Source organism: Loxodonta africana, chromosome 1, assembly GCF_030014295.1.
Source record: "Loxodonta africana isolate mLoxAfr1 chromosome 1, mLoxAfr1.hap2, whole genome shotgun sequence".
NCBI classification, from domain to species: domain Eukaryota; kingdom Metazoa; phylum Chordata; class Mammalia; order Proboscidea; family Elephantidae; genus Loxodonta; species Loxodonta africana.
Window position 1 is genome coordinate 218,581,352 of NC_087342.1, and position 9,192 is coordinate 218,590,543.

Here is a 9,192-nt window from a genome sequence, read left to right on the forward strand (position 1 = left end):
TTATACTTGAGCCCATCGTTGCAGTCACTGTGCCAAGCCATTTCACTGAGGGTCTTCGTCTTTTTCACTGGCCCTCTACTTTACCAAGCATGATGTCCTTCTCCAGGGACTGATCCCTCCTGATAGCATGTCCAAAGTTTGTGAAACATAGTCTGGCCATCCTTGCCCCTAAGGGCCATTCTAGCTATGCTTCCTCCAAGACAGATTTGTTCGTTCTTTTGGCAGTCCATGGTATATTCAATACTCTTCACCAACATCATAATTCAAAGGCATCAATCCTTCTTTGGCTTTCCATATTCATTGTCCAGCTTTCACATGCATATGAGGCGGTTGAAAACACCATGGCTTGGGTTGGGTGCACCTTAGTCTTCAAGGTGACATCTTTGCTTTTTAACACTTTAAAGAGGTCTTTTGCAGCAGATTTGCCCAGTGCAATGCATCTTTTGATTTCTTGGCTGCTGCTTCCATGGGTGTTGATTGTGGATCCAAGTAAAATGAAATCCTTGACAACTCCAATCTTTTCTCTGTTTGTCGTGATGTTGCTTATTGGTCCAGTTGTGAGGAGTTTTGTTTTCTTTATGCTGAGGTGTAATCTTTGATCTGCACACCTTTCCTGACTTTAAGTCACACAGTGTAGTGGTTAAGTGCTACAGCTGCTAACCAGGGGGTCGGCAGTTCGAATCTGCCAGGCGCTCTTTGGAAACTCTATGAGGCAGTTCTACTTTGTCCTATAGGGTCGCTATGAGTCAGAATCGACGCGATGGCACTGGATTCTATTCAAACAACTGCCTCTTTATCTATGCACAGGTTCCTCATGAGCACAATTAAGTGCTCTGGGTTCCCATTCTTCACAATGTTATCCATAATTTGTTATGATCCACACAGTTGAATGCCTTTGCATGTATCTCATAGCTGCTGAAGGACAAAGACAAACATAAGCAAGGGCAAGCTAATGAAACTTTCACAGGGGAGTTGTTGCCCTGCTAGGGTGGGTTGATGACAGATGAGTGGATTGGTCAGAGAAAACAGCTAAACAAGTGCTAGACAGAGAGAGGTTCAAATAGTAGTGAGTAACAAAGAAGACATCTTTTGCCCACAGTAGAAAAAGCTGACCTCCCCATCCCAACCACACCTCCTATAGTAACTAGAGAGGTTTAGATATTATTGGGAGAATTCCAACAGCTATGTTCCTGGCTAGCCAACTGGTCCCTGATGGGATTTGTCCCTTCTCTGGTGGGAGAGCCTGGGGGTCCCATAGGAGGAGTATTGCTGCACATTACTGCTGTTCACATAAACTGAAGGCAGCGAGTCTCTATCCCAGTGGTGAACTGGTAAATGTTAAACAGCTTACCCTCTGGAGACAATAAAACTCTGACTCATAGCATTTGCCAATTTCCATGGTGTAAATACTCCTGCCATTTCTAATTTCAAGCTACTAATGTGTTGTCACTGAACATGGACCTGGGAAAATAGACACACAACTGGCTCTCACAAGCCAATGTGAACTAGCTCCAGCACTCAACTACCTCAAAACACACAGGCACACGCACACGTTTCTCAGATAAATATATTCATCCCCTTTGCATCAATTTGTCCTTCTCACATTCCTGTACCTGAGGAAAGAAAAGTGTTCCTCCTGTTCTGTAATTTAAACAGTCTTTGCTAACAATGCATTTTTCAGACAGTGTCCAATTCTATACACAAGGTGATTTTTCCCTAATTAAAAAAAAAAGAAAATGTTAATCACAGTTAACTTTTTTGTCTGATAAAGAAATAACCATGCACCAACAAAGATGTTTACTTCCTAATTCCCAGAATTTGTGAATATGCTAAATTACATGGCAAAGGGGATTTAAGGTTGTGAATGAAATTAACACCGCTCATCATCTGACTTTAAGATAGGGAGACTATCCTAGATTATGTGGGTGGGCCCACTATAACCACAAACCAAAAAAACTCATTGCTGTCAAGTCGATTCCAACTCACAGTGACTCAATAGGACAGAGTAGAATTGCCCCACAGGGTTTCCAACAAGTGGCTAGTGGATTTGAACTGCCGACATTTTGGTTAGCAGCCAAGCCCTTAACCATTGTGCCACCAAGACCCCATGTAGCCACAAGGGTCCTTAAATGTAGAACAGGAATGCAAAAGAGTCAGCGCCAAAGTGATGGAACGCAAATAAGACTTGACCAGCCTTAAAGACTAAGGTGCACCTGACCCAAGCCATGGAATTTTCAATCGCATCATATGCATGTGAAAGCTGGACAATGAATAAGGAAGACAGAAGAAGAATTGATACCTCTGGATTGTGGTGTTGACGAAGAATATTAAGTATACCACGGACTGCCAAAAGGAAAAACAAATCTGTCTTGGAAGAAGTACAATCAGAATGCTCTTCAGAAGCAAGGATGGTGAGCTTCTGTCTTACATATTTTGGACATGTTGTCAGGAGGGATCAGTCCCTGGAGGAGGACATCATGCTTGGTAAAGTAGAGGGTCATCAAAAAAGAGGAAGACCCTCAATGAGATGGATTGACACAATGGCTGCAACAATGGGCTCAAGTATAACAATGATTGTGAGCATGGCACAGGACTGGACAGTGTTTCTTTCTGTGGTACATAGGGTCACTATGAGTCCAACCAACTCCAGGGCACCTAAGGACAGCAACAGCCATTGCTGGCTTTGAAGATGGAGGAAAGGAGCCATGAGCCAAGGAATCAAGGCAGCCTCTAGAGGCTGGAGAAGACAAGAAAACAGATTCTTCCATAGAGCCTCCAGAAAGACAGAGAGCTCTGGTGACACCTTGATTTTATCCCTGTGGGACCCATTTTGGACTTCCAATCTCCAGAACAGCAAGATGACAAACCTGTGTGTTTTAAACCACTAAATTTGTAGTAACTTGTTACAGCAGCTGTAGGAAACGAATATAGCGTGTTTTTTCAGTGAATAGGCAAAACAAAGCAAGAAAAATTTGTAACTGGAAAGCCATAAATGGCCCTAGAAGCGGTGACCGTATTTGCATAGCGTGCAGACAGGGTAAGCCCTCCCCTCCCCCCACCCCACCCAATCCCCCCACCCCACTCAATCCCCCCACCCCCCACCCCACCCCACACCTCACCCCCTCACCCCCCCCCGCAATAGCACTCCCCCTGCCCCATCCCCACCCTCGGGAAGCAGTCAGCTCTGAGGAGTATGTAAGATGCTAGGGAGTTTCAGGAGCCTTAGTGACGCAGTGGTTAAGAGCTATGACAAGGTACGGCCGCTAACCAAAAGGCCAGCAGTTCAAATTCATCAGCCGCTCCTCAGAAACCCTATGAGGTGGTTCTACTCTGTCCTGTAGGGTCACTATAATTGGGATTGAGTCCATGACAATGGGTTTGATTTTTTTGGAGGGGAGCTTCAGACTGCTACATTTTCTCAACTATTCTCTCAAAGTGTCTCATCTCAACATTACCTCATTCGGATTCCTTAAAACAAGATCCCTACCGTAAAGTTCATAATGGAACCGAGATTCAGAGCAGGCACTCATCACTGCCCTCCCTGGCCAAAGGCAGGCAATCAGAAGCCTCCAGAGCAATCAGACGGCCTCTCTTACAGATGCTTATTCATAACGGGTAGGGAGAGCCTTGAGGTATAAAATATACTTTGCCTTGAAGACTGTGATGTGCTGCCTTTAAAACTCCAGTGGTGGAGGAAGAGGCAACTGGGGAGTAGTAGGTGGTTGGACGCTCCGAGCCACCGTCGTTTCCAGAAAGGGTTTGACTAGAGGAACCGCTCACGCAGCTGTTGGCTAGCTCCTCTGGCTGATGGCATGTTGAGGCACGTGGGCCAGTGGCAGCGAATGCATCCAATCCAGAGGAGGCCACTCTAGAGGCCAGGCCACTAGCACCATGAGCCAGTGCGTCACCAAGTGAAAGAATCCCTTATCTGGGCAGCAAGAGTGGATACCGTGAGCCCAGCAGCAAGTCACATTGTAGGCAGGGCGCCGGCCACCACGAGGAGCAGGAGCCAACCTGTGGCAAGCCAGGTGTGGATACCCTTATAAATGGACCAAGAAGGTGGAGGCCGCCGCTGAGGCCTGCCAGCTGCCAGAGTCCTCGGGAGATGCTGGGAGAGAGCCCAGGTCCAGTGCCCAGGAACCTTCCTTACAGAGGTTGAAAAAACCGTTGACGTGCTACAAGGAAGATCGGGAGGATGCAAGTTTGAAGGAAAGCATGGAGCACTTTTGCAATGGCCTACGTATCGACCCCACGGAATTTCGAGTGTTGCTCTTGCCTTAGAAGTTTCAGGCTGCTACCATATGCAAATTCACCAAGAAGGAGCTTTGTGATGGCTGAAAAGCACTAAGTTCAGATGGCATTGATGAGATCTGTACACAGTCCTCTAGCCTCTTAATAGAAGCCAAACAAGAGGATAAATTCAAGGATTTCTACTGGTTTACATTTCAGTTTGGCCTGGGCTCTGAAGAAAGGCAATGACCTGCCCCTGAAAAGAGCTATGCCCCGTGGAAACGAATCTTCACCCAGAACGGTCCTCCCGTATTGGATCAGTGGCTAAACTTCCTGACAGAGAACCCTTCCAGGATCAAGTATCTCCCCAGATACTTGGAACCTGTTCCTTAATTTCACTGGAGCGATTGGCCCCCCACCTCACACCTATAGTGAGGCAAGGCTGGCCAAGTCTCCCTGATACCTTTGTGACTTGGGAAATGGAACAAAGGAAATGAGAAGGGAAAGGAGAAGTGCACTCAGCTCAGGGCCTGAGGGCTTCAGTCCCAGGAGCAGCACCAAGACTCAGCTGCTACCCAGCAGCCAATCAAGGATTTGGACCATTCTGGAAATTACTGAAGATCCAGATATATTCTACTTTACACCGAAAAGTGCTCTAAAATACTGTATCATGTTCTAAGCACTTTCTTCATGTTTTGGGGGGGTTATTTTGGTTATTTCTCTTGGGGGAGAGGGTCCCCAAAATGTTTGAACTGGGCTATATATTGTATGGAAACTTTGGTGGTGCCGTGGTTAAGTGCTACAGCTGCTAGCCAAAAGGTCAGCAGTTCAAATTCACCAGGCTCATTGGAAACTATATGGGGCAGTTCTACTCTGTCCTGTAGGGTCGCTATGAGTCCGAATCCACTCTACGGCAATGGGTTTGGTTTTTTTCGTTTATATATTGTATGGAAATCCTAGTGGCGTAGTGGTTAAGAGCTACAGCTGCTAACCATAAAAGGTCGGCAGTTCAAATCCACCAGCCACTCCTTGGAAACCATATGGGGCAGTGCTACTCTGTCTTATAGAGTTGCTATGAGTTGGAATCAACTGGACAACAACGGGTTTGGTTCTTTTGGTTTTATATGTTATATATCTTTTGTTGAAACTTTTTCAGATAAAATAAGCAGAGTTTATATTGTGTGGGGGGGTGGGGGGTGAGGGTGTAGAGTAGGGTGGGGAGATGGGACAGTTAGGCTGAATTAATGTTACAAAAGGACACAGTGCCAGATCTTAGTTTTGCATGTTCTGTTTTCCGGGGCAGGTCTATACTGTGTGTAGAGTCCCTGGATGGTGCAAAAGTTTGAGGAGCTCTGTAACTAACCAAAAGGTTGGAGATTGAGTCTACCCAGAGGGGCCTCGGAAGAAAGGCCTGGCAATCTACTTCCCAAAAATCAGCCATTGAAAACCTATGGAGTACAGTTCTGCTCTGACGCACGTGGGATCACCACCATGAGTCAAAGTTGACTGGACAGCAGCTGGCACTGTGTGCACTGCTGTTCACGTGGGTGAATTTAGGTTACAATCATTATTTTTACCAATTTACCCTTTTTTTTTTTAAGTGGCAGCATTAACTGTTAACCACACTGCTTAATTCCCAGACAACTTAAAGCTCGGGGACAGCCAGGGCCAGCCAAGAGCATCTGTAGTCTGCTGACAACCCCTGTTTAAGCTAATTTACCTGAAGCCCTTATTTCTCTCTCTCCTTCCTCATTCCTTTTTTGACTCATTGCATTTTATGTTGGGTTTACCGGTCACCATGCTCCACCCATCCTGTGAGCAGCCATCTGGCATCTGTGTAAGCACGCTGCACCCAGAACCACCTAAGTGCAGAGAAAGCAGAGCCGCCCCAGGTTTGCTAGAAGTAGACTTCTTTGATAATTTTCTTTCTTTGATGAAGTCTCTATACGTTCATGTCGTACGTGGAAATACTCTTTTTTCCCCCAACATTTGCCTTGGAACCAGTGTTTCTGTTCCCGGGGGTTGGAAAACAAGGCCTGCGCCAACTGACTTGAAGGAAAACTGTGGTACGGAGCTGTGCTTGAATTTTTTTTTTTTTTTAACTTTTTTTGAGTATCATCAGCTTACTTGCCTGGCAAGTGCAGATGCCTGGGGCTGGCCTGAGCGCTGCCAAACAAACAGAGAGGTGCATTTCATAGCATGAATAGTGTCCTTTCCCTTCTTGCTGCACCCGTGGTGCCACTTAACCTCACCACCACCACCATTTGTCATCGAGTCAAATCCTACTCACGATGACCCCATGTGTTGCAGAGTAGAACTGTGCTCCATAGTGTTTTCTAGGCTGTGATCTTTTGGACACAGATTACCAGGCCTTTCTTCCAAGGTGCCTCTGGGTGGGTTTGAACCACCAGCCTTTCAGTTAGTAGTCAAGCACTTAACTGTTTTTACCACCACCCAGGGACTCTACTTAACGCCCAGGAGTTATTACCCTTTTGGTTTATGTCAAGCTCACTGTCATGGATGGAATTGTGTTCCCCAAAAATATGTGTATCAATTTGGCTAGGCCATGATTCCCAGTATTGTGTGATAGTCCACCATTTTATCATCTGTTGTGATTTTCCTCTGTGTTGTAAATCTTATCTCTATGATGTTAATTAGATGGGATTAGTGGCAATTATGTTAATGAGACAGGACTCAACCTACAAGAAGAGATTGTGTTTTAAGCCTATCTCTTTTGCGATATAAAAGAGAGAAGTGAGCAGAGACAAGAGAACCTCATACCACCAGGAAAGCAACACAGGGAGCAGAGCATGTCCTTTGGACCAAAGGTTCCTACACTGAACACTGAGAAGCTCCTACATCAGGGGAAGATTGATGACAAGGACCTTCCTCCAGAGCCAACAGAGAGAAAGCCTTCCCCTGGAGCTGACACCTTGAATTTGGACTTCTAACCTACTAGACTATGAGAGAATAAAATTTTGTTTGTTGAAGACATCCACTTGTATTTCTGTTATAGTACTAGATAAGTAAGACACTCACTTTGGGGAATTACGATGACCGTTTAGGTTTACATGACCCTCCTCTCCTCCCCCCACCCCCAAATATATGTGCATGTGTGTTTTTACTTATTTATTATTATATACGTAAAATAAATGCATTTATTTATTTATTTAACCTATATAAAAATATACATACACGTATCTGTACCTATATTCCATTGTTTCATTGCCTGCTAAAATTGGCCATAAAAGAGGGAGCAGCCTTCAAAATATAAAATATAAGAAGAGTACCAGGCAATGTCAGAATAGAGGAGGCTGTCCAATCTGAATTTGGACTGTTAAAGAGAAGGTGTATTTTCTCACGAGAAGGAGGGCCCAGTTCCCCAGACTTCTTCAAGTCCTCGCTCCCTAAGGCCGGCTTTGGCCAAACTGCCACAAAGGAGCCCAAGGAGCTGACTTTGGTCCTACCCGGTTTCAGTAGAGGGTCCTTTTGTTATTTTTCCATTTTAAAAAATATGCCCTCCCAAAATTTCTGGAGTGGTGGGTGGGAGGAACTTGTACGATCCAACTTCTGACACTTGGGAACAAAGTGGAAAGGAAACCCTTTAAATAAAATCATACATGAAAAGAGAAGGAATGGAAAACTTCCCCACAGTACTAACAGGCCCAGTAATCAGACATCACCGTCTTACAGATGAGGAATGAGAGAGGTGAAGCGATTGGCCCTTCATTTCCTTAGTGTCGGAACCAGCACTTATAGCCTGGTTCCTCCCCCCAACCCTTAATTTTTCCGGTACGGCCATGACTTGGATTCTGTAAAAGAAGAGGGAAGATTTAATTCTATATTCAAGAGTGAAAGAATATATGCTTATTGTTTTGAAAAGTAAGCATAGATCATATAGGGTTATATAGGATAGAGAGGAACTCCCAGCCCTCTCCCCCTTACTTTTTCCCCCTCACCTACCTTCTTTCTCAATCCTCCCCAAAAGGAAGAAAAACTAAGACGGCTTTCAAGTGTAAACACTGACAGGCCACATCTGTTCTGGGGAGGGGACACTGGGTTTTGGTCAGGCACAATTACTCAACCTTCATTTCCACATAAGAAGAGAGGAACTGGCCCAGGACCAACCTTTTCAGGGCAAGCCCTGGCATTGCTGTCCTTTGCCTGAGCATGCCACTCTAAGATTTGGATTTAGGATGGAAGGAGAGGGATGAGATAGAAGCCCAACAAGCCAGCCCAGAATTACCAGAGCTCTGCTTTGGAGTGGGGATGTAGGGTAAGAGGGTTATCAGGTACTTGCTCAGCTAACAATAATATAATGCTAGTTTTGGTTTGTTATTGCTTCTTATACATATTGTTCCCTTTACCTCTCAAGAGCAGAGATGATTACAGAAAGCCATCTTGCAGAAAACCACAAAGAAATAAAAAAGAATGAACTATTGCTAAACACAAGACAGACAAATCTTGCAGATGTTATATTGACTTGAAAGAAACCAGGTACAAAGAGCACATACTCTATGATTCCATGTATATGAAGTTCAAGAAGGCAAAGCTAATCCATGGTGATAGACATCAGACTAGTGGTTTCCTGGGGCTGGTGGCTGAGGAGTGGATGGTAGCTTCAGGGAGGGCAGCTTCAGGGTTGCTGAAAATGTGCTATATCTTGATCTGAGTGGTAGCTACACAAGTTCAGGCATAGGTAAGACATTTATTGACCTGAGGTTAAGAGCTGTGAACTTCACTACAGTATATGTATATTCTTCATTTAAAACAAAATCTTTTTTGTTTTTTCTCATATGAAATATATCATTTCCAAATAGTTCTATAAATCAGTCCCTGGGTAGTGCAACCAAAAGTACTTGGCTACCTACCAAAGTTGGAGGTTCAAATCTACCCAGAAGCATCTTAGAAGAAAGGCCTGGCAATCTACTTCTGAAAATTCAGCCACTGAGAACCCTGTGG

The 9,192-nt window shown here is 44.8% G+C and overlaps 1 pseudogene; it reads left to right on the plus strand.

Annotated features, from left to right (window-relative positions):
* Window positions 1-3,891: 3,891 nt before the first annotated feature.
* Window positions 3,892-4,921, plus strand: LOC100657301 (DCN1-like protein 3; annotated as a pseudogene).
* The last annotated feature ends 4,271 nt before the right edge of the window (window positions 4,922-9,192 follow it).